Below are 27658 nucleotides of genomic sequence, written 5' to 3'. Positions count from 1 at the left end.
AGTGCATGTATTGATCAATGAAAACAATATAGTAACTTTTCCCGTCTATTGAAGTAGGTGTTATAGGGCCACAAACGTCAGAGTGAACTACAAACAGCGGCCGGTCTATATAATCTTTATTCTTAAATTTTTCGAAACGCAATCTAGTTTGTTTTCCATTAATACAACCTTCACATAAATAATTATTCGGTTCCACGTTTTTCAAAAGGTTAATATCATCAAACATCTGTTTGCCTATTATTTCAACAAATTTTCCTTTACTTATATGACCCAACCGCTCATGCCATAAACGATATTCAGTTCTTTTATTTACATTACATACATATGCTCCTACACTCAATGTAAAATCAACAACTGGTACATTATACATACCCTCACCAGTAATAAGTACTTAACCATTCTTGCTAACTTTGATACCACCAGCATGAAACTCAATTGTCAGTCCTATATCTTGCATTTTCTTCACAGACAGTAAATTTTGCGAAACATCGGGACAAAATAAAACGTCTTCCAAAGTAGTTTCATTTTTCGTACTACTGCGGAGTCTCACTATCCCCTTTTTCGTAGCATAGATATATTCTCCACATTTGGCAATGGCGATTTCAATTGGCGTTCTCAAGTTGATATAGCTGACATTTCCAGATTTTTCTTTTGGCATCACACTGCTCATCATAAAAGCAAATCCCCCATCTGATTGTACGGTTGCAACTTGAGCACTTTTGGCTTTTTCATTGTCTAGTTTGCTTAAAACTTTCTTGTATATAAAACATTGTTTTATAATGTGTCCCTTTTTTCCACAGTGATGGCGCTTCTTGTTTGCCTTTGAGTTGTTTTTATAGTTTTTGATTTATATTTATTTTTGAAATTGTACGCTTTATTAAAATTGTATTCCTTCTGATGATTATTCTGCACAGCATGCAACACTTTTGTACTCGTATCTTTACTGTCGTTTTTCAGTTTTATTTCATGATCAAGCAAACTATTTTTTACGAAAGCCAATGTTAGTTTGTCTTCGGCTAATGTTTCTATGGCGGTTATAATGCCGTCATAAGACGATGGCAAAGTCAATAATAGATGAGACACCTTATCTATTTCTTCAATTTTTGCTCCAGAAGCGAGCAATTCCGTAATCAGATCATCAAATATATTAAAGTGTTGCAAAAGCGCAATTTCTTCTTTTAGTTTTAGTGAAAGCAACTTCTTTCGTGCAGTTAATTGCGATGCCAAACTCTTTCGCTCATAAATGGCATCTAAATTTTTTAAAATTTGCTTAACGTTGCTGTCGCTTGTTGCGAATCCAAGAAATGAATCACTCAGATATTCAATAATAACATGTTTGGCTTTTCTTTCAAGCTGGTTCCATTTTTCAGTTATTTGTTTCAGTGGCTCACTATCAATCACTTGAAGCGCATCAATTTCGACTAAAAGCGCCCTCACACGGAACTTCCATATTGAGTATTTTTCACCATCAAATGGCTTGATATTTCTTTTCACTTTTTCCATAGTTCTTTACGCAGTTCATATATCAGCATGGACTGGGCCCATAACCTGTTAGTATTTTGTACTAATTTATTTAATAAAATACGTTTTATTAAATTTGAGCAAAATTGTTATTTAATTCAATATTTGTCTTTTCGTTCTTACAACTTTCCTCGTATACCACATTCAACGGAATAATAATTCAAACAACACGAAGCGCAATAGACATCGTATAAGAGAACAGTACAGACAGTTTCAAAAAAGAAAATAATTTATATAGTTTATCTTTCTAATCATTGTATTTTTGCTTTAGTTCGCAAACCCCACAGGGTTGCTTATTTATGTCTTTAGTCAACATGAAAGAATGGAAATTCAACAACAACAACATCGAAAGAGGTATAGTGATGACCTGTATGAGCTTTAACACTTTTTCATGCAGAGCGAGTTTTGAGCTGCATATGCAACTGCTACATAAAAACACATTTGAACTGAATTAAAGAATTATTAAAAGATACGATGGAAGCAGCATCATGCGATGTTTATTGAAATGTGTACATTGTTCTTCAATGCGCCCCCAAACATCAGACATATAAAACAATGCAGCCAGATCGACCATGTCGCGACACGCGGAAGGGACATGCATTCAATCTTTTTGATATGCGCAGGATTCGAGAATCAATATCAAAATGGGTCACTATCGCGTCATAGCCAAAGTCAGCCCTTGCCTCTCCTCCACGTTGAGCTTCCATGACAGCTTACTGTCTAGGATCATTCCTAGATATTTTGTGCAAGGTTTCTCCCGTAGGGTCGCCCTTCCTAACTTAGGTCTGGTCCAATTAGGGACCTTGTACCTCTTTGTAAACAAGACCATATGCAACGTCATCTGCGTAAACCGTAAGTTTTTCTGGTCCCTCGTAGAAACACCCCTGCGGAGTGCCCCTGTCCACTAATTTCTTACTACAGTTTAACATGCAGTCGATCCATCTGGGTAAGGCTGGATGTACTTTAACGTAATTAAGACCATCAATAATCGCCCATTTAGAAAGCCCCGGCAATGCTTAAGAAGACTTCTAGAGCATATTCCTTATATTCCAGGGCTTTTTCTATGCTTATTACCACCCTATGCAATGCGGTGTCTACTGACTTGCCTTTGGTGTACGCCTGTTGTGTTGTGGAGAGCAGCTTTTCATCCACGTTGGACTTTATGTACACATCTATCAGCCTCTCAAAGGTTTTGAGCACAAATGATGGTAAGCTATTGGATCTATAATCTTTGGGATACACGTGACCGATCTTCCCCGCCTTTGGTAGGAAAGCTACACGAGCAGTTCTCCAAGAGTGCGGTACATGATTCAGTTTATGCACCCATCGAATATTATTTTAAGCCATCCCACGACCGCCCTACTTGAAACTTGTAGCATGGCCGGACATGTACCATCTGAGCCCGGCGATTTCACCACCACTGCGAGGTCCTCAGTAGTGTAATTAAGCAGCATATATGAATGCAGCTGTTTCCTTACCATTACTACAGCTCGCACCCGTCCTTACGTTTGCGCATAGTAAACGCCAAATCCGCGTGCGCTAAGTCCATAAACCTTTCCTCCCGATGGAAGCCACGGCTCCTGGATCAGCGCGTTAGGAGGAGGAGTTCGCTCGACGCCACTTTACTGTGTTGGAGGTTTATCTGTAGGACTCGCAGCACCAATGGGCTGCTTTTCCCCCTCCAGCACCTTCATCGTGACGTCGTCGTCCTCCCCTAGCCCTTTTGGTTTAGAGTGTTCGAAGCCTCTTGTACCTGTTGTGCCGGGTGTTCCTCTGTGCGACTCACAGCACCATCTGGCTGTTGGTCCCCTTCTAACACATTCGGAGTGACGTGGGCTACCTCCACCTGTCTTTTTTCCCTTTAGACTTTTGAGGTCCTTTTCGACTTCGCCCACGTCCAGCGTGTTAGGACTTTAATACCCGCAACTTCTTTTCCTGAGTCGCATATAAATTTTGCCTGTACCTAAGGACATTTTTCCAAGCTGCGCATACAATATATCCTCCGCCTGCTTGTTTATTTGGAAGATGTATAACTGACCTTCCTCCGTAGGCCGAGATACAGTAAGTACCTTCCAATCCTGTGTCGGTATGTTCGGATTCGCAGTGTATCCTCCGACTTCATTACGCATGGTATCCATACCTTAACTTTTGGTACCTTGGGGATTTGCGCTTTGTCCACCATCTCAAAACGCGCGTTCGTGCCCTGCCTTTGGAGGTTTGGAACCACTTCCTCCAACCACCGCAATCTCGCGATGTTGGCGCACGCTATCATCTTCATGCCATTATACCATCCCCCGAATCAAAGGTTGGAAGGAGCTTACTTGGTTATTCCCGCATCATCTTAAGCATTAAGCTAATATGCTCCTTTTCTACAGATTTCCACCTTTCACTAGTCATCTGTTCGAAAGGACTGCTACGATCAACCAGTCAGTGACAGCTTTGCCACATCACTTATCTTCTCGAGAAAAGCCGGCGTCTTAGTGTTATTTCCCTTTGGCACCTCCGAGAAAGCCGGAGTCTTAGCTCCCTTTAGCACCTCCGAGAAAGTCGGAGTCTTAGCGTTATCTCCCTTTGGCTTATCTCCTACTTCCATAGTTGGAACTTCCCTCTGACTCGCAGCCTTCGAGGTAGTTGCTACCTCGCTATTGGGGCCCATCTGTCTTACAGCTTTGGGCCTACTTGTCTTGTCTATGGGACTGCCTACTAATCGATGTAGGAAACAATAGCATAGGCGTAGAAGCAATAGTGACTCCTGGTGGTAAAGGTAGCTATTGATATGTAGAAGTTAAGCAGAAGTTTGAATATGAGTTTTTTTAAGTTATAGCAAAAAAAGCATTGAGGATTTTTAATATCTTACCAGGTACCTTCGTACATGTTTCTAAGAATGAAGAATAAAACCTATTCAAACTCAATTTTCACCAGGACTAAGCCGCTGAGACTTCGCTATACTTTAACATACAATACGTTACCCCATTTTAGCACAACTATCATTTTTTGATTTTATTAAATTTTATAAAATGTTTCTTCCTCTACAGTTCTATTTCGGTATTGGATGGTAAATATGGCTTTCGCATTTTCTCCATCAATAACTGTGAAAAGGTGGAAGAAATCTATGCGTGTAAATCTCACATATTATCTTGGTCGAGCGTTTCTTCAATAGCTCTCTAGTGGCGATGATGACAGCAGAGAAACCCAACTGTTTACAAATGTTACACTTCAAAAAGAATCAAAATATCTGCCATTGCGTCTACGGCTCAAATACCCACAGTATATGAATGAATCGATTGCACCTAATTGTCTGCCTAACGGATAGTATACATATTCATCAAATCGAAAATATTGCACCAAACGAACTGGGTCTGAATACTGAAACAGTACACATATTCAAAATCGATGAGGAGGCTGTGATGATGGTATAGAGTGAGTTGTTGAATAACATACGAAAACCACTTTAACCCATCTATATATTTGCATTACAGCTAAAGCTTTACAAACAGCAAAAATTGCTGGCGCCAAGCAATTGGAAAAGGCAGTGAAGCATTCATCACACTGTACGGATGGTGTAAAGTTAGAAACTGCTGTTGTAACAGCTGCCACCGACACAACGGTCATCTCTACTTCGCCGAGTAGCGGCTCGTCCGACTATCTATCGAAGACAGTATAATCATATCTTTTGCCAACACAGGTTAGCGATGTGCTTGCACAGGAAAATATTTCAATTGAACCCAATTAAGAGAGTTTATTTATTATTAAAGTACTTACTTTTCTTTATATCAACAGTATTAATTTAAGTTGCAATTTCATGTACATATATAATAAGGGATGTGATAGGATTGCTATCGGAATTAGATTTGAAACCAATCAATACTCCTGCTAAGGGTTGCAGAATTATTGCTTGAATGATTAGATTTAGAACAATAATAAGTCTGACTCAATTACAATTCGTACATTTTTAAGTTCATCAATTACGACAGCAATCGGATTCCACGACACCTTTGAATATTCTTGATCTGAAAAAAGAGTAAACCTAATCTGAATTTCTACTAAGCTTTAAGTTGTAGATTATTTAAATAATTGGAGTTTTTTCTGAAGCTTAAAATTATTTTCTGTTCGCTTGGAAAAGATTTCAATTGGAAAATAAAAACCAATAAGGCGAGTTTATTTATTAATGAAATTCTGACTTTTCTTTTTTATCAACTGTATTAATTTAAGTTACAATTTCATGTACATATATAATAATGTATGTCGTGATACGATTGCTGTTGGAATTAGATTTGAAACCAATCAATACTCCTGCTAGGGTTTCAGAATTATTGCTTGAATGATTAGATTTAGAACAATAATAAGTCTGACTCAATTACTAGTCCTACATTTTTAAATTCATATTTTACTTTACTTTATTACTTTAAAATTCAATTACGACAGCAATCGGATTCCACGACACCTTTGAATATTCTTGATCTGAAAAAAAGAGTAAATCGAATCTGTTGTTGAGTAAATTGATTCAAATAATTGGAGTTTTTTCTAAAGCTTAAAATTATTTTCTGCTCGCTTAGAAAAGATTTCAATTGGAAAACAAAAACCAATTAAGCGAGTTTATTTATTATTAAAGTACTTACTTATTTTTTATATAAACTGTATTAATATAAGTTCCAATTTCATGTACATATATAATAATAATGAAAAAAATAAATATTGAAAATTCAATTTTTTTGGTTCATATTTTATTCATATGGCTGCTCCAGGTAAAGTAAATCTGCAGGCAAAATTCATGTTATATGGCGGTTATATAAATGGTAAAACCGCAGTAAAATTGATTGTCAAATGACTCGAAAATGTAGAGTGAAATGACGGAGAATATGACCGCCATTTGACGAGCATTGTGACGTGTGTGAGCAGCACAGTACTATGCCCACATCCTATAAGTGGGAGCGGAATGCACAATCACATAAATAGGTACGAAATGGGAAAAAAATGTAAAAAATCTACTCTCGCTAGTGCAAACGTGACTAAAATTTAACAAGGGCCGTGACCGCACAATGACGGTCAAATGACGTGGAGCGTTTTTGCAGGGTGGTGCTTTATCGGTAACCTTATAACAGCTGATTCGACCAACCTTACGAGAATCAATGTAATCGATTATTGGCACCGCTAAAGTCTTAACCGTATCGTAGCCAACCAATTGGGTTTTGGTTTACCGTCGTAACGATAAACAGCTGATTACGTTAGGGATACGGATACAGCGATACGACATACGGCACCAATGACTCCGGCTTATGCGGCAGTTACTCACGAACGTACGTACCAAAAACGTGTCAGCTGACACGACCTATCTTATGAGTATGCAATGTAAACGAAAACTCACCGACGTGCAACGCCCGTACGTACGTAGCCCGGAACGTAGAAATCAAAACAATTTTGATTTTTTCCGTAAGAACGTGTCAGCTGATCGCTCTCTCACTAGACAGAGTTGCCTAGTAAACTTTTGTGCGCTAATTTTTGACCGTTTGCACTTTTATGCAAAAACACCTAATTAAAGTTTGAAAAATTGTGAAAATAATTCGAAATAATTATGTAAAAGTGCAGATTATAAATATTTTATCTATTTATACTTATTTAATATGTATTCCGGCCTTTTAAAATATCAAAAATTAAATTGGAAAAAGTTGATGTTTCCATAAGCATACATGCAAAATGGTCAATGGCAACAGTGCTTATCTGTAAACAATACACACACAAATATGTTATGTACATGTACACAGACGCACACATTGATTCCTACGGGCTTGAGAGTTCGGTCAAACGTGTTTCGTACGACAAACGTCCGTACGTACAGCACACGTCGGTGGGTAACTGCCGCATTATGCGGCAGTTATTCACGAACGTACGTACCAAAAACGCGTCAGCTGACACGACCTATCTTATGAGTGTGCAATGTAAACGAAAACTCACCGACGTGCAACGCCCGTACGTACGTAGCCCGGAACGTAGAAATCAAAACAATTTTGATTTTTTCCGTAAGAACGTGTCAGCTGATCGCTCTCTCACTAGACAGAGTTGCCTAGCAGACTTTTGTGCGCTAATTTTTGACCGTTTGCAGTTTTTGCAAAAACACCTAATTAAAGTTTGAAAAATTGTGAAAATAATTCGAAATAATTATGTAAAAGTGCAGATTATAAATGTGTAATCTATTTATATTTATTTAATATTAATTCCAGCCTTTTACAACATCAAAAATTAAAATGGAAAAAGTTGATGTTTCCATAAGCATGCATGTAAAATGGTCAATGGCAACAGTGCTTATCTGTAAACAATACACACACATATATGTTATGTACATGTACACAGACGCACACATTGATTCCTACGGGCTTGAGAGTTCGGTTAAACGTGCTCCGTACGACAAACGTCCGTACGTACGGCACACGTCGGTGGGTAACTGCCGCATTAAGGCTACTTTAAGCTGACCTGCACTTGTTAGTTTAAAAAAGGTAGTGGCATTTTGAAAAAGTTGTATATATTTCCGCGGAAACACAAATAATAGAGGATTTGTGGCTTCCAAAAATGCGAAAATATACGGAAACAAAATTGATTTAAATTATAGACATAAAAACCAGAAGAAACTTAGGAGCGCCACACGCTTAACTTGTTTTCCTAAAGAAAAATTCTACTTCTAGGCTGTTTTACACAAGCCGATTTTCTGAACGATTTTTCTACGTTCCACTAAAAGCATAAGGGTGGATTTATATAAACGCTACGGCTGCTTCAAAGCAAATATAACGGCAAGGCGTTTTTTTTTTTTTTTTTTTTTTTTGTATAGCGCAAAAAGTGGGAAATTGTCGAAAGAGGTTGCACAACCCTTTGATCGCTTCAACTTCCGTATAGAAAATGCCAAAGTGTCTAGGTTCGAATCTGAACGGAGTCACATTGAGTTCCATTTGTTTTTTTTTTTTTAGTTATTTCGTTGCTAATTTTAAGCTTGGGAAATGAAGCAATAACGAAATAATTTTCATACTTTTCTGAAATTTTCATGTTTGTGGTCTCCCCCAGCCCAGCTCACAAATTTGTGACCGCTTTTGTTAGACTGGAGACAGCTTACAGAATAGCAAATTGTCTCAACACTTATTTTCACCCCAAACAGTATCTAATAGTGACGGCTTACTGAATTCAGCTGTTCAATGAGTAGAAAATATAGTATCACGCGCCGAACGCCGCCGCGCCGATATTTTTGACACTCTACGGCGGCGTGCGAAAAAACGACGAAAATCGGCAGTGGCGGCAGCGTTATCTCTAATGCACGTGCATTTGTTAAAGTTTTTAAGCTCGAATAGTGACACAAATTTATCACGAAAAGTGTTTGATAACCGATCGAAATATCTAGCCCAGGGATGATAAATGGATTTTGTCATTTTGTACCAAACGAGGAAAAAAAATGTGCCACATCATCCAAAAATGTACCAAAAGTCTTCGGATGTAAGTTTGAACCAAACTATAGCTATATTCTGCTTCTTTATCCAAAAACTGTTTTTCGTCAGGAAACTTTCTAACACAAATTTAAGGTAATATAACAGGGAAATATGATTTATGAAGAAATACTTTTCCAGTGAAAATAATAAAAGAAGTTTATCGATTGAAGCGTACAATTATGCACAAATATAAAAATATTTCCTTATTGAGTACCAGTAAAGAACATAAAATTAATATTTAGTTTAAAAAAATAACAGCTGCATTCAATGCAAAAACATTTCATAAAAACATTTTAGGTACAAAGGATTTAGATTCAGGTATAAAAGTTGATAAATTGTCGCCTACATCTATACTAATAACTCATGTTTCAATCACTACATTAACAGTTCTTCTTCTTTGAGTTCTTTAAATACCCCAGTTAACAAAAAGCTTTTTTTTCTATATTGTGACAAATATTGTTAGTTGATTTCATCAAGTCTTTAGTTTGTATTAAATTCGAAACTGTGTTTATTTGAATTCTATTTCTAAACTTAGTTTTAATTAAATTTTATATAGAAAATATCCTTTCTACGTTTGTGGAAGAATGTGAAATCGACAATATGCCTTCAACTATTCTATACATATTGGAAAACATTTGCGCATTTAATTTATTTTTAACTGATCTTAATTCTTCCCAAAAGCTGCATATATTTAAATTCTTGAATTTTTTAAGGCTCTCATGCTCTGCTAAAGCTCTAAATTCAGAATTAATTTTCCCTATTTTATCAAATGCAGATTTCGGAAACAATTCCATAACTAAAGGCACAATACTATTTGTTTCAGCACTTAAAATACTTTCTGGTGAAAGCTTTGCAGCCCACAACAAAGTTCTATCATTCAAATTTATACAAAATTGTTTAGCACAGCTCTTAAATATGTGTACAAATTACTTGAAGTGTAGTGCTGTATTTTACAAGAATGTACCACATATGTCAATGTAGTACCAACGTACTTCCGGGAAGCGAAATGTACCAAAAAAAGTACAAATGTACCATGATTATCATCACTGATTAGCCACCAAAACAAGATTTGCTGGTGAAACCATTATTCTAATGACAGCAATTTTTTTTTTAAGAAATCCATTGAGGTAAATTGAAAATTATATAAGGGTTAAATTGAAGGTGTGAAAATTTTGTGGGCAGTGAAAAAAAAATATCCCACAATCTTGGTGGTGTAGCCGCCATCAGTGCACGGACCTTTAAAAAGAGAATGTTGGTAGACGAAAAAATAAAATAGTGGTAGAAGTAAAAAACATAAACAAATAAAGCACATTTCACGAAAATAACACTTAAAAAAAGACACGAAACAAAACAAAAAAATCATGTAAATTTGTATATACATAGCTTATGCCTATATGATACTTGCTTTTTTCCTGTATTCTGAGCTTGCAATACTGAGAAAACTTTACCGATACGTCTAACTACAACAACAATTTTCCAATGTACCAGTATTTTTCTGCCACAAAATAACCGACTTTGGCATGTTATCGTTTACTTAAACTTTTTTCATAAAAAACTGATGAAAATAGCGCAGGAAAATATTTGCGAGCTAATTTACTACATTTCCTTGATAAACAAATTTATTTCTTGTTTGAATTTGTGCACAAATTTTTCAAAATAAAAACCGAATTTTCAACAAACAAAAAAATTGGCAGAAAAAAACAAAAGAAACATCTAGTGCCATATGGGTGTTATTAAATACAAGGAACAAAATCACCTTCTACAAATTAAAATTGTTTATAAAATCTTATTAATTCAATTGGAGGCTGAAATAAAGTCCGTCCGATAAATTTTTTTTATTAATGTTTGATTGGAAATGCTTGAAATTTTTAATCCATTACGCTTGGCAGTTTTTATGTCGTTCATTATAGAGAACGACCTTTCTGCGGCTGCAATACTGTGAGGTAATATTGCTAAGGAGCACATTTATTCACTCAAATTTTCAAGAAGACTCTTCAGTTCCCATTTTTAACCATCCTTTAAGAAGATCGTCGGAAAATATCTTCTATTTTTTCCTTATCATATAACATTAATGATCGCCATTCGTTATTAAGAATTTCCATGGAAGTCTTGCGAAATGGAAAAGCTTTAAGTAAGGGAACAATCGTTGTCATTTGACTAGATTAAATATTTTTTGCATCAAAATATTTCAAAGGGTGTAATTTTTCGTCTTCGAAATTGAATCGTTTCTTAATTACCTTACAAAGGCAAATGTTGGTAGATTTTTGAGCTTTGGTGGTAGAAAATCAAAATGGGCTAAAAAATTGATAGATCTACCAATATAGTGGTAAAGTCCGTGCACTGTCTCTTATATTAGGGGGACTCATGTAACCGTATAAATGCCTTATAAAGTGTGTAAACGTATAAATTTATCTAGTTTACGCACGAGCTGTCAAATTTTGTATGAAAAATCATTTACACAATTTGTATAAATTTACGCGCACATTTCATTGTGTAAACGCGGTAAACTCAAAGGAATGCAACCTTGCAGACATTACAGCAGGCATTTTCATCAAAAATCTCCAACATCAGCAAGTAAAGGCGTTTTAGTTTTGATTTTTCACTTAATCTTGGCATTTTTTAATTTGCATAACAATCAAAAAATGTTGTTCGGAAATAATACAGCTGATAAACAATCAAGTTTATCAAGAGTATTACTAGGTGCGTTCATATAACAGCGTGTGTAAATGGATATAATTTTACACCTTATAAGTTTATATGCTATCATGAGTCCCCCTATTATTTTTACACATGTTCTTATGAGCGTCGGTATTTTCGGCGCGACAGAGCGGCACGACAATCAATCACGAAAGCCGTTGTAGCCAGATTAACAAGCCAACCTAATATAAACGCACGCAAGTCGTTTTCTGTCAAAAATGTCGCATGCGCATACAACTTGTATGAGAGCAACCCAAATTGAATTTGCTGCGTAAAAACCTAACTCGATTTCCAATTTTCGTTCTGCTTGACATTTAGATTTGACGTTTGCACACATGCTTTATATTGTGGCAACGCATGCTTATTTCGGTTAGGGCAAAAAACACCGGTGTTTGCGTGCGCTAAAAAAACGCAGTGCAGTTTTATAAAGCCGGAGTCATTGGTGCCGTATGTCGTATCGCTGTATCCGTATCCCTAACGTAATCAGCTGTTTATCGTTACGACGGTAAACCAAAACCCAATTGGTTGGCTACGATACGGTTACGACCTTAGCGGCACCAATAATCGATTGCATTGATTCTTATAAGGTTGGTCGAATCAGCTGTTAAAAGGTTACCGATACGGTTACCGATTAAGCACCAATGTCTCCAGCTTTTAGGTTGGCTTGTAAGTGCGAGTTTTGAAATGTACACTTTTTTCCATATAATTTGTTTTACAGAAAAATTTACATTTCAAACTTACATTTTTGCCTTAACGAAATTTGGTTTGCTTCAAGATCCAACAATTTTCTAAACTATCTGCTAGCTAAGAGACGAGTGATATTTTTCGTCTTCATTTTAATAACAGCAATTTTTTTCGTAAGAAATCTCCATTGAGGTAAATTCAAAATTATATTATATGAAGGTATGGAAAATTTTGTGGGCAGTGTTGTAGATATTTACCTCAGTGAAGAACACACTAAATTACCAAAACCATGGCTACAGCCTAAAAAGGACCAAAATTGAAAAAAGGGACCAGCGGACCAAGTGGTAAACCGTGGTTGTGGTCTGTAGACACCGTGTTAAATATGATTAGCCCTATTGCGATCGCATTGGCATTTGGCAACGAACGGCGCACCAAAACTGACAAAATTCGACTGCGAGGAAAGCTGGGCAGGGCAACCTTTCCACCTTAGTATTTTTTTCTTAAAACTATGCTTTCCTGCAGTTTACTCGTTTTTAAACCAATTGTTATACTCAGTTGAGCAGAGCTCACAGAGTATATTAAGTTTGATTGGATAACTGTTGGTTGTACATATATAAAGGAATCGAGATAGATATAGACTTCCATATATCAAAATAATCAGGATCGAAAAAAAATTTGATTGAGCCATGTCCGCCCGTCCGTCCGTCCGTCCGTTAACACGATAACTTGAGTAAATTTTGAGGTATCTTGATGAAATTTGGTATGTAGATTCCTGAGCACTCATCTCAGATCGCTATTTAAAATGAACGATATCGGACTATAACCACGCCCACTTTTTCGATATCGAAAATTTCGAAAAACCGAAAAAGTGCGATAATTCATTACAAAAGACAGATAAAGCGACGAAACTTGGTAGATGAGTTGAACATATGACGCAGAATATAAAATTCGTAAAATTTTGGACAATGTGCGTGGCACCGCCCACTTTTAAAAGAAGGTAATTTAAAACTTTTGCAAGCTCTAATTTGGCAGTCGTTGAAGATATCATGATGAAATTTGGCAGGAACGTTACTCCTATTACTATATGTACGCTTAATAAAAATTAGCAAAATCGGAGAAGGACCACGCCCACTTTTAAAAAAAATTTTTTTTTACAGTAAAATTTTAACAAAAAATTTAATATCTTTACAGTATATAAGTAAATTATGTCAACATTCAACTCCAGTAATGATATGGTGCAACAAAATACAAAAATAAAAGAAAATTTCAAAATGGGCGTGGCTCCGCCCATTTTCATTTAATTTGTCTAGGATACTTTTAACGCCATAAGTCGAACAAAAATTAACCAATCCTTTTGAAATTTGGTAGGGGCATAGATTTTATGACGTTAACTGTTTTCTGTGAAAATGGGCGGAATCGGTTGATGCCACGCCCAGTTTTTATACACAGTCGTCCGTCTGTCCTTCCGCATGGCCGTTAACACGATAACTTCAGCAAAAATCGACATATCTTTAATGAACTTAGTTCACGTATTTATCTGAACTCATTTTATCTTGGTATGAAAAATGAACGAAATCCGACTATGACCACGCCCACTTTTTCGATATCGAAAATTACGAAAAATGAAAAAAATGCCATAATTCTGTACCAAATACGAAAAAAGGGATGAAACATGGTAAGGTAATTGGATTGTTTTATTGACGCGAAATATAACTTTAGAAAAAACTTTATAAAATGGTTGTGATACCTACCATATTAAGTAGAAGAAAATGAAAAGTTCTGCAGGGCGAAATAAAAAACCCTTAAAATCTTGGCAGGTATTACATATATAAATAAATTAGCGGTATCCAACAGATAATGTTCTGGGTCACCCTGGTCCACATTTTGGTCAATATCTGGAAAACGCCTTCACATATACAACTACCACCACTCCCTTTTAAAACTCTCATTAATACCTTTACTTTGATACCCATATCGTACAAACTCATTCTAGAGTCACCCCTGGTCCACCTTTATGGCGATATCTCGAAAAGGCGTCCACCTATAGAACTAAGCCCCACGCCATTTTAAAATACTCATTAACACCTTTCATTTGATACCCATATCGTACAAACATATTCTAAAGTCACCCCTGGTCCACCTTTATGGCGATATCTCGAAAAGGCGTCCACCTATAGAACTAAGCCCCACGCCATTTTAAAATACTCATTAACACCTTTCATTTGATACCCATATCGTACAAACACATTCTAGAGTCACCCCTGGTCCACTTTTATGGCGATATTTCGAAACGGCATCCACCTATAGAACTAAGGCCCACTCCCTTTTAAAATACTCATTAACACCATTCGTTTGATGCCCATATTGTACAAACAAATTCTAGGGTCACTCCTGGTCCACCTTTATGGCGATATCTCGAAACGGCGTCCACCTATGGAACTAAGGATTACTCCCTTTTAAAATACTCATTAACACCTTTCATTTGATACCCATATCGTACAAACGCATTCTAGAGTCAACCCTGATCAGCCTTTATGGCTATTAGTGATGGCTCGATATTTCGCTATTGGTGATTGCATCGCCGCTATTGACAAATCGCTAATAGCTATAGCTATTGCAATCCAAATATATCAGTGATTGGCTATTTTCCTTCATTCGATTCTTTTGAATGACAATCACCTCTGGCAGAATATCGCCAATAGCGATTATAGCGATTGGCGATTTTCCTTCAGCATGGAATTCTAATACTAATAGCAGCGATGCAATCATCGATAGTGAGATATCGTTCATCATTGCTCATCTGTGTGCTTTACTTTCCGAAACAGCGAACGGAACAAAGCAAACTTGTGCAACAACTAGAACGACGACATTGTGAAGTCGGCTAGAAAAGCAGCCACGTGGTTTGGGTAATTTTTACAAACAAGCGAAAGATCGAACTCAAAAATAATCAACGCAAAGACCAAAGAGACCGCAAGGCACAACTCATTCAAGAGCAATTATCGAAGTGCAGAGGTATATAGAAGAAACTGTAATTGCACGAAAAGCTGATCCGTTTTTATGGTGGCAGAAAAACAATTACAAGTATCCCAATCTATCTCCTATAGCTCGCGAAAAGTTGGGGTGTTTAGGAACATCGGTTCCCTGTGAAATACTTTTTTCTCAAGCCGGCCTTATTTTAAGCGAGAGAAGAATGCGCTTAGATGATGAAAAGGCTAAAATGCTTATCTTTTTAAACGCCAATCATAAAATATAAAATTCGTTATATTTTGATTTTATATTTAAGTATTTATAAAAAAATAATTAATATTTGTCAAAATATTAAACAAGCAATATAAGTTAATTTTAAAACTTTAATTTCATGAAATGTATAAAAGAAATGGAATGACTGAAATTTTTTTTTTTTAATTACACTATGTGACGCCTAGACATGGGTCTTTAGACTTGGCCTAAGATTGATTGCCTGTGTTATTCATAAGTTCATACTTCTAGGCATTAGCCGTTAACAGTTTTATAAAATTTGTGTTTTTGATGTTAAAATAAAACAATTATAGAAACATATATCACTCGTCTTATTGTAAACAGATTAACTCAAAATTTAAGGTTTTTGGGAGAATGCAATTCAAGATTTGTCATATGGTTGAATTCTCCGGCTAATTTCTAGGGCACTGCAGTGGGTGGCTAATTTTCTGCTAAAGAATATTTTTATAATAGTTTGAAAAATTTGCTATATTTTTCCTCTGTATTTTTCATTAAAAATTGATTCACTTTACTGTACAAATTTATGCAGCCAAATACAACTTTCAGAATAAATTCATACGGAGTATTTCTGAATACATCGGTGTAGTATAATATAGTAAATAAATCATGTTTTTATGGTGTTATATATACAGATTTATTTCGGGTTGATTCATCTTACATTTAAAAATCAAAGCATTTTCAATTAACAAAATTTATAAAACAAAGATGCATATACATTTATTTCAGCTAGTTTCATCTCATTGAGTGTAATACGAGTCTGAACATATTGTCGTCAGCCAGTTAATAATATATATCACAACATCTCAGAAAATTAGAATTTCACATTACATCAGTTTACAATAAAAGGTACATATTTTTGTCTTTTTATTCCAATTTTGGTTCATTAATTCTGTATACTAAATTAAATTAATGTATAACATTCAATCTACTCTGGTAAAAAGACTTAAACATTCATTTTTTATATAAAAGTATACAAATAATTGCAGATTCGCTTATTAAAGATAAATTAAAGCGATCGCCATAGCTGTAAAAAATAGCCATAGCTGTAAAAAATAGCCATACCTATATCCGCTGATAGCTCAAAATCGCTCTTCTGTATGGAATCGCTTGTTGAAATAAAGCGATCACTATAGCTATAAAAATAGCCGATATTCAAAAATAGCCCTATCTATTTTCACTGATAGCTCAAAATCGCCATATCGTCCATCACTAATGGCTATATCCCTAAATGGCGTCCACCTGTAGAACTATGGCCCACAATCCCTCATAAAATACTCTTTAATGCCTTTCATTTGATACGCATGTCATACAAACACATTCCAGGGTTTCCCTTGGTTCATTTTCCTGCATGGTTATTTTCCCTTATGTTGTCACCATAGATCTCAACTGAGTATGTAATGTTCGGTTACAACCGAACTTAACCTTCTTTACTTCTTTTTACTTTATATTTATTTATTATTTGGACCGATCCTGGCGGTACTGCAATACCAGGCCAACCCGTGACAGAGGTGGAGCGAGCCCCTAAAACACCCCGTCTATTTTCAAAAATCAGTTTAACATTTTTTGTCCTTCGATGAAGGATCTATTAGATGTTAAGCTAATAAGAACAGATACTACACTTTTGATCTAAGCCAAAGGCCGAGAAGCGATGACTTTAAACGGCACAAAACAGTGTATTTAAATTCCAAAAGTTATAAAGTGTTTAAGAATTGAAATAGCACCTCACATCCAAATCCGACTTCAACGAAAAATTTGCCAGCCAAACGCGCAACTCATAAATCCCACTATCTCTACAAATACAATATAAAAATTAAAAAAAAACATGCACACGAAAGCGAAAGCAAAATACATTTTCTGTATTCATTTGCTAAAGCCTACGTACTGCAAACGTTTCAAACCAATTGGTGAAAAGTCGAAAAAAGCAAACCGCCATACACACGACCATGCAAGCCTACACACGTACACACATACCTATATAATTATATATACGTGCATACTCACCTACCACTAATTTTCGTATTCGTTTTCTAACAGCTCGAAAGTATGTAATGAGTGTGTTCATTGCGTTTTTGTCTGCCAATTAGGGGTGGTGCCCTTCAAAAGTCAAAAATGTCAAATAATAAACTTTTTTTATTTAATTTGTAGGTATCTATTTCAAATTTTTCTATTCTTAAATTACCAGCAATTCAAAAATTTATAGTTATATTCGAATTTTCGTAGGGTGTTCGTTCGTAAGAATTCAAAATTTTGCTCTTGTTTCATTCTAACCTCACGTGGACGGGTTTTGACCACGGATAAAAAATATTCTAAAAACCACCGACTAGGTACAATTATATTTATTAATTCAATGAAATGTACATATTTGTATGCTTCTCATGCTTTACAATAGTTCAAAAATTTTTTTATTAAACTTATGAAAATTGTTGATATTAACTTTATTTCTAATATTGTTAGGCAATTTGGAGATGTGCAGTATTTTTTAGTTAAACTTCATATTCATTTTGAGCAATATCCGGCTAAACAAAAAATATGTTCTTGAGTTTTATTTATTTTTACAGAAAATAAAAATTTATACGATTTATATTTTGGTGAACTTGAATCCAAGGAACGGAGTCCGCTTTGTTTTTTCTAGCAATCGATTTTATTTTTTTCCATACAATAATTGTTCAATAACCATTTTTATTTTTCATAAAAAAAAGCAAAAATCAAATAATAACTTGAACAAGTGTTAACTCAAGTATAAACGGCAATGTGACTTTTTGAGTTTTCATCTAAAATTCGTGATAATTGAACAAATTTTCATGTTTTAACTAAGTTCATCTATCAACAAACCCGTTTTACACCACCCAATTCTTGAATTCAACTATTTTGGCGTTCCATTTTGTGATATCGCGTTTACCTGTAAAGTCAAAAATATACTGATACCAAATTTCCAAAAATCAGGAATTTTTTTTACCGGATGAAGATTAATAATTAATAACAATGTGATTCTGTTAGTAAAATCTTAAAAAGGTTAAAGAACTTTGTTGATTTTTCACGAATTTGAATATAATTTATAATATATAATTTTCAACCTAACCTTTGCTTATATTTTATATTGATATACATACTTATATTTTGTAAAATATTATTTATTTGTAGCAAAACTTAATAAATATTCCGAAAACACTCTGCCTTTGTATATGTTTTAGCTAGTGTATTAGAAACTCTATTTTAAACAGGCGTGAAAAAAGCTTAATTCAAATTAAATTGTGGGTGTTGTATATAAAAAATATTGAAATATTGATTATAGATTTTACAAAGGTCCTTGATTTTTTGTGCGAGTTAAAACTGCTGCCTCACATTCTCAAATCCTATTGACTATTATAACAATTTTAAAGTTCGATCAAAACATTTTTTCTAATTTATACTTGCGGCAAATTAAAATATAGTTGGTTACACAATTATTTTTCTAATAATGGTAATCCATTTAGAAAATTTGTAACGACAACTAAAACATTCATAAATATATACGGAGTATTCCATCCCATTTCGACTAAATTTGAACCCAACCCCTTTAGAATTGGCTGAAAGTTTTTCTTCTTTTTCTAGCTTACGAAAGACGTTTTTCAGAATTTTTTCAAATTTTTTCATCCAACTCAAAAAAAGTTATGATTTTTAAAAAACACCGTTTTTGTTTTCAAAATGCTATAACTTTTTCAAACATTGACCGTTTGCGATCTTTTTTTTAATTTGTTTTTAAATGTACTTTTCGGAAAAAATACAAAAAAATGTTTAAAGTTTCTTTTCTTTAATTTTTCAGTTTTTCGAGATTTTTCGAATTTCGCCATTTTTTTTTTTCTCATAAAAAACTTCAATCAATTCTGCAATCATCCCCACTAATCCCGGAGTGGGCCGATTTTTTTTTAATTTTTTTTTTATTTATTTGAAAAAAAAATTTTCAAAAATAAAATTTTTTTTTTAATTTTGTTTATATAACAAAAAAATGTAAGAAAATGATTTTTAAGTATTCTTTTCTTTATATATTATGGTATGTATGTGTATACCGGCCTAATGCAGTTGCTGGAGAGCGAAAGCGAGTCATTTTAATCGTAGATTACCATAATATATAAAGAAAAGAATACTTAAAAATCATTTTCTTACATTTTTTTGCTATATAAATAAAATTGATAAAAAAAATTTTTTATTTTTGAAAATTTTTTTTCAATTAAATAAAAAATATATAAAAAAATCGGCCCACTCCGGGATTAGTGGGGATGATTGCAGAATTGATTGAAGTTTTTTATGAGAAAAAAAAATGGCGAAATTCGAAAAATCTCGAAAAACTGAAAAATTAAAAAAAAAAAAAACTTTAAAAATTTTTTTGTATTTTTTCCGAAAAGTACATAAAAAAACAAATTTAAAAAAAAAAGATCCCAAACGGTAAATTTTTGAAAAACTTATAGCATTTTGAAAACAAAAACGGTGTTTTTTTTTTAATTCATAACTTTTTTTGAGTTGGATGAAAAAATTTGAAAAAATTCTGAAAAATGTCTTTCGTAAGATAGAAAAAGAAGAAAAACTTTCAGCCAATTCTAAAGGGATCGGGTTCAAAATTGGTCGAAATGGGATGGAATACCCCATACATACATATTTTCTTAAATTATCATGCTCACAGATGGGACATACTCAGTTCATTTTTCAAACCTGAGAATTTTCATATACCGAAGTCTATTTATATTTTGATTTGTTAACGCAAATCAAATACATATAATACGAACGCTCTGCACAGTATTGAGGTTTGGAGTTGTAACAGCTTTATAGAAAATTGCTTCATTCTTATGATTTAGGGGCCGTTTTCTCGAATGACAGATAAATTTTCCGAAATGACAAATTCGATTTAATTTTCTCAACGCTCTGTTAATAATCTGTCAAAATCAATTCTAAAAAATTTGTTTAAAAACTGTGAATTTCGTGAAAAATGGCAAAAGGCTTGGACACAGAATGAAATAGTTCTTGAAAGTTCTGAAAAATTAGTAATACAAAGCCGGATGAAGTAATGTGAAACATGAATTTAAAAAATTGGACGTAGCAATCAGCTTGTTTTGTTTAATTGATAGCGCTGCCGAATCGACGGGTGGACAGGATAAATACATAGTTATAACCTAAAACCTAAACCTATTAAACTTAAAAATTATAAGATCGCGGGTTCGAATCGAGCTCAAGGCCTAACAATAATTTTTTATCATTATTATTGTTATGATAAATTTTTTCTTACTTGAAAAAATTTTTAAATTAGAATAGAAGAAAGAAAAAATTTAGACAACTGCCAAGGCTCGTTGTATAGATCCATTTCGGGAACTGCTAAATTCCTTCATCGGCAACGTTTAGGCGCCGCTGCTATAACCATTCAGCCATCACAGCGGTTTTTTTTTTTGTTTGTCTTCATTAATCCTACTTCTATTCTGGTTCGTGCCAATTGATATTCACAACACTGCGATATCTGTTGCAGAATGGCTGTGAAAATTGGACTTGTTTGTTGGCAATGCTGCCATAGTGTCATATTTTATTGACACTTTTTTCCCCGTGCTCTGGGATGTATTAACAATTTTTGTTATTATATCGGCCTACTGATTTTAAGATCGGGGGTTCGAATCGAGCTCAAGGCCTAACAATAATTTTTTATCATTATTATTGTTATGATAAATTTTTTCTTAATTGAAAAAATTTTTAAATTAGAATAGAAGAAAGAAAAAATTTAGACAACTGCCAAAGCTCGTTGTATAGATCCATTTCGGGAACTGCTAAATTCCTTCATCGGCAACGTTTAGGCCCCGCTGCTATAACCATTCAGCCATCACAGCGGTTTTTTTGTTTGTCTTCATTAATCCTACTTCTATTCTGGTTCGTGCCAATTGATATTCACAACACTGCGACATCTGTTGCAGAATGGCTGTGAAAATTGGACTTGTTTGTTGGCAATGCTGCCATAGTGTCATATTTTATTGACACTTTTTTCCCCGTTGCCAACAAACAAGTCCAATTTTCACAGCCATTCTGCAACAGATGTCGCAGTGTTGTGAATATCAATTGGCACGAACCAGAATAGAAGTAGGATTAATGAAGACAAACAAAAAAACCGCTGTGATGGCTGAATGGTTATAGCAGCGGCGCCTAAACGTTGCCGATGAAGGAATTTAGCAGTTCCCGAAATGGATCTATACAACGAGCTTTGGCAGTTGTCTAAATTTTTTCTTTCTTCTATTCTAATTTAAAAATTTTTTCAATTAAGAAAAAATTTATCATAACAATAATAATGATAAAAAATTATTGTTAGGCCTTGAGCTCGATTCGAACCCGCGATCTTAAAATCAGTAGGCCGATATAACAACAAAAATTCTTAAAAATTATAAGTAAAATCCAATAAAAAATAAAAAATACATAACTAACAAAAAATGTATTAAATAAAAAAACACTATACCTACGATAATCGAACCGCCGCACTTTCGGTTCGACGAAAAGAAGTTCGAACGCCTTAGCGAGTTTAGCTATAACATCTTAAAATATTTTGGGGTCAAAACAACCACTTATACGATTTGTTCAATCCATGAGTAAATTTTCCATTTCTCTTCACTTGGTGAACTTCATGTAGTAAAACCATAAACAAATAAACCAAGATCCCGCATTCCGTAAATGTTGTATTTGTAATTTAATTTGAGAAAAAATATTAATGACGTATCGCTTTTGAAATTTTTCGATTTATTACATTTCTCTCATATTTCGCTACCAGTGTTCTGAGTATTTAAAACTATTACCTTAGTAAACGACTATGCCGGAGTAAAAATTAAATTTTCGGAGTATAATTTTTCTTCCTTTTGGAAAGTGGACGGACAACTAACATAAAATTGATTTGGTGGCTTTACAATCCCTTCGATTGTGCTTTTGCCATGAAAAGTTTGTCAGCAAAAAAGTTATCTGCCTTATCAGATGCACATGGAGTCGGCCTAAAACGTGTAGGATGACCAATTAATGCTCCCATTAGCCCACCACATTCTGAAAGAAAAGTGGGCTCTATCTCCTCGGATATTTATAGTGAAAAAATTTTATTATTATTATTTTCGGTTTACAATACATATTTTATGCTCCTTTAATGACAAAAGGTTTAAGGACTGGGTAATTGGACGTACAGAGTGTGGGAGAAGACGAACCCGATATCCCGATCGCCGATGATGAAAAATATGCTCCGGCATCCAACTATGGCGAAGTGAGAATGGCAATATCACGGCTAAAAAATCACAAGGTGACAAGTAATGACGGGATACATGCCGGATTGTCCAAACATGGAAGCGAAGAGTTGGCATAAGATAAAGAAACAAAAAAATGGGTCTTGCAGCAAATGTGGACAATACGAGGTATTTGTTGTCATCGTGGCCTTTGTAGCAACATCACGGATATAAATTCGAGATTGGGAAGGATTTCGTCTGTTTGGGAAGCAGCAATAAAAGCAAAAACAATGTAGGCCTAGAAATAAAACGGAGTATAACTCTTGCCGACAAGTGCTTCTTTAGGCAATTGAAAAGTAAAGTCCTCTCTCGACGAACAAAATTCTCGCTCTAGAAGACACTCATCATACCTGGCTTGATGTATGGCTCGGAATCAGGGAAGGTGTCGAGAGTAGATGAGCTGGCTCTTGAAGTATTCGAAAGAAAAGTTCTACGGAAGATTTATAGCCCTATCCGTGATGTCGACGGCGGGTATCGAAGGAGGTATAATGATGAGCTTTTCGCAGATATTACGATAGTGCAGCGAATAAAAACAGAAAGCTTCGCTAGCTAGGTCACGTTATGCGGATGAACGAATACGCTCCGGCAGTTTGTAAACAGAGTTGGGAGAGACAGTTGGAGGACGATTTGACCTCGCTTGGTGTTCCCAATTGGCGATTGTTTTCGCAAAATAGGGTTAGCTGACCTCACTGACTCAATGTACTTCATTTTTATATAAAGCTTCTAGAAGTGGTGTATGTTGAATTTTGGGAGGATTTACAGATCGCGCCCGGACAAATTTTTTACATTTTACATTTTACTCCTTCTATTCTCATTCCGTACGAAAAAAGTACAAAAACTGTGAGCAAAATGTGAACAAACTTGTCTGAAGATACAAACAATGAATTCACGTCATTTCATCCAATCGTCACTTTTCATACATATACAATGAAAACTTGAACCAGAAGATATTAGGTAGTAATACTATTAAGTTTTCAACTCGGCCCAAATAAACCTTAGAGATAAAAAACGTTGTAGGAGGTAAGAGCGGAGTAAAAAACTCCGATTGGAATAAAGTCTGAACACTGCGTCAGCAATGAAACATGTTGTCAAAAGCGTGACGTTACGCCGAGAAAATTTATTTCACAGCTAACTACGATTTTTTTTCTCTCATTTTTTAATGCGAGATCTGTTTATTGGTTCATGTAGTGAAACAGCACTGAACATGGTTGCCACTTTAGTCCACAAAAATGATACTTTATTAAAAATATGGATTTTCCCTTAAGCTGGAGATATTGGTGCTTTATCGGTAACCGTGTAACCTTTTAACAGCTGATTCGACCAACCTTATGAAAATCAATGTACTCGATTATTGGTGCCACTAAGGTCGTAACCGTATCGTAGCCAACCAATTGGGTTTTGGTTTACCGTCGTAACGATAAACAGCTGATTACGTTAGGGATACGGATACAGCGATACGACATACGGCACCAATGACTCCAGCTTTATACGTGTAAAGATTTATTGGGCATTTCTTGAAGGGCCCAAGAAATACTTTAAGAGTTAAATTTATGGTTCCAGCCTCATATGGGAAGCGATTTTATAAATTAATAATTAAAAAGGAAAATACATATTTTCAATAAATAAATGATTAAGTTTTGCTTACTTACTTAATTGGCGTTTAATCGTCTAAACGAATATGGCCTTCCAACAAGGCGCGCCAGTCGCTCCTTCGCTCCGCCAACCGGCGCCAATAGGTCACACCAAGGGAGTTTAAATCGTTTTGCTTACAAGAGGAAAATAAAAAAATCTTGAGCGTCTTCTTGTGACCTGGATACCGCGCTAAAACAAGTAACTAAATGAATTCGTGACTGACCCTATTTTAGCTATAATCATCCGAAAGATTTTTTTTGTCTATTTTTTATATATTTTCTTATCTAATTTTTATATATTTTCTCAAACTATCGTGCTCATAAATGGCATATGCTAGGTGAGTACATTTTTTCAGCCTGAGAATTTTGATATATCTATATATATTTTGATTCGTTTCCGCAAAAGAAATTCATATAATACTAGCTTTACCAGGCGCACGTTGTAACGCCGGAGATCGAATGGATGTTGCGTTATTTTTTCTGTTTTGTTTGTTGCTAATTTAATTTATTGTTCTGTAAATTGAATTGAATTTTGTACGCATATTTGGTCATATTTTCTGTTAAAAAATTTTATTCTTGTATTTTATTGTATCTTATTTTATATTATTGTATTGCTTTTACCGCTGATGATTGTTGCTTTGATTACATTCCGAAGAAGCATGACTGGTGAGCCAATTTTCAAAGTTGATATATGCACAGGCATTCCTTTTGGTTCTAAGGAGTATAGAATTTCATTTGGATAATTCACAATTTTATCTTCATCTGTAACTGTGTCGATCGATTTATATTTCGTCACTTCACCAGGAAATTGATTTTGAAAGCGATCATTGATTTTGTTAACATGATCTTTTTTGGGAGCTAAGATAGTTCTTTCGCATAGCCAAAAAACAAAAATATTTAAATTTAAAATTCTTAATTCTGAAATATGAAAAACTTTCGTCTTGATCGAAGCAACCTCGAGCCAAAATTTGGTGATGATCGAAGTACAGCAAACACGTTTTGATAGGGAACACACACACAGAATTTGATTTTTATAGAAGATGTATATAGACTGAAGCTAAACAATTTTTTTAACAGCGGCAGATTACTAAACGTCCAAAAGGCATAACAGCTAAACTCAACAATGCAGTTAAACTTTATAAATAAATAAATGTAAGGCGCGATAACCTCCGAAGAGATCTAAGGCCGAGCTTCTCTTCCAATTTGCGTCGTGCTCCTCTTGATTTTTCCCTACAAATTGGCCGGACGGGACCTACATGTTTTATGCCGACTCCGAACGGCATCTGCAAGGCAGATGAGTTTTCACTGAGAGCTTTTCATGGCAGAAATACAATCGGAGCGCTTGCCAGACACTGCCGAGGGGCGACCCCGCTTAGAAAAATTTCTTCTAATTGAAAAATCTTATTTCTAAAATTTTGATGTTGCTTTGTCCGGGAGTTGAACCCAGGGCATACGGTGTGATAGGCGGAGCACGCTACCATCACACCACGGTGGCCGCCAACTTTAGGTGTTAAAATAACTTAACTTTGTACGGCAGCCATAGTTTTTCCCCATTCCACATTTTACTGGAGGTTTTATAATTTAACGTCACATAGCTCCTTACCAATTTTAATTATCCTACCATTACGACATCCAGATATATGCAGTATAATAAATTCCATTTATATGGGAGGTGCCACGCCCCTTTTTTCCCAAATCCATATTTTCTTGGCGGTGCTAAGGATTGACCTCAAATAACTCCTTACTGAATTTCAATGTTCTGGCATGTATACCTTCAAAGTTATGCAGTACCAAAGATTCCATTTGAATGGGAGGTTCCACGCCCCCTTTTCCCAATTCCGCATTTTCTTGGTGGTGTTAGGGATTGACCTCATATAACTACTTACTGAATTTCAATGTTCTGGCATGTATACCTTCAAAGTTATGCAGTACCAAATATTCCATTTGAATGGGAGGTTCCACGCCCCCTTTTTCCCAATTCCGCCTTTTCTTGGTGGTGTTAGGGATTGACCTCATATAACCCCTTACTGAATTTCAATGTTCTGGCATGTATACCTTCAAAGTTATGCATTACTAAAGATTCTATTTGTATGGGAGGTGCCACGCCCCCTTTCTCCAAATTCCGCTTTTTCTTGGTGGTGTTAGGGATTGACCTCATATAACTCCTCATTGAATTTCAATGTTCTGGCATGAATAGCTTCAAAGGTATGCAGTACCAAAGATTCCATTTGTATGGGAGGTGCCACGCCCCTTTTATATATCGAAATTATTTTTAGCCTAAAACCTTCCCATTGATCGAAGGAACCCATAACCTAAATTTGGTGATGATTGATGTGTAGGAAATACGTTTCCATAGCGAACACACACACACACAGAATTTGATTTTTATATATGGGGTATTCCATCCCATTTCGGCCTATTTTGAACCCGACCCCTTTAGAATTGGCTGAAAGTTTTTCTTCTTTTTCTAGCTTACGAAAGACTTTTTTCAGAATTTTTTCAAATTTTTTCATCCAACTCAAAAAAGTTATGAATTTAAAAAAAACACCGTTTTTGTTTTCAAAATGCTATAACTTTTTCAAAAATTGACCGTTTGGGATCTTTTTTTTTTTTAATTGATTTTTAAATGTACTTTTCGGAAAAAAATACAAAAAAATTTTTACAGTTTTTTTTTTTGTAATTTTTCAGTTTTTCGAGATTTTTCGAATTTCGCCATTTTTTTTTCTCATAAAAAACTTCAATCAAAGCTGCAATCATCCCCACTCTTCCCGGAGTGGGCCGATTTTTTTTTTTGTTTTTTTTATTTAATTAAAAAAAAAAACTTTAAAAATTTTTTTGTATTTTTGCCGAAAAGTACATTTAAAAAAACAAATTTAAAAAAAAAAATATCCCAAACGGTCGATTTTTGAAAAAGTTATAGCATTTTGAAGAAAACACCGTTTTTTTTTTAAATTCATAACTTATTTTGAGTTGGACACCGTTTTTGTTTTCAAAATGCTATAACTTTTTTAAAAATTCACCGTTTGGGATCTTTTTTTTTTAAATTTGTTTTTAAATGTACCTTTCGGAAAAAATACAAACAAATTTTTAAAGTTTTTTTTCAATTAAATAAAAAAAAAAATTGGTCCACTCCGTGATT

At 34.7% G+C, this 27658-nt stretch overlaps 1 non-coding gene and 1 pseudogene across 1 annotated transcript; both read right to left on the bottom strand.

The window, feature by feature from the left end:
• LOC137237255 (putative nuclease HARBI1) overlaps positions 1 to 27658 on the bottom strand; it is a 526467-nt pseudogene that overhangs the window by 174871 nt on the left and 323938 nt on the right.
• Positions 17081 to 17276, bottom strand: LOC137238952 (U2 spliceosomal RNA). Its single transcript, XR_010949257.1, has one exon. It is a non-coding gene; the product is annotated as a U2 spliceosomal RNA (small nuclear RNA).

This window comes from Eurosta solidaginis, chromosome 1 (genome assembly GCF_040869045.1).
Source record: "Eurosta solidaginis isolate ZX-2024a chromosome 1, ASM4086904v1, whole genome shotgun sequence".
NCBI classification, from domain to species: domain Eukaryota; kingdom Metazoa; phylum Arthropoda; class Insecta; order Diptera; family Tephritidae; genus Eurosta; species Eurosta solidaginis.
This window is presented reverse-complemented; position numbering and strand designations above follow the sequence as displayed.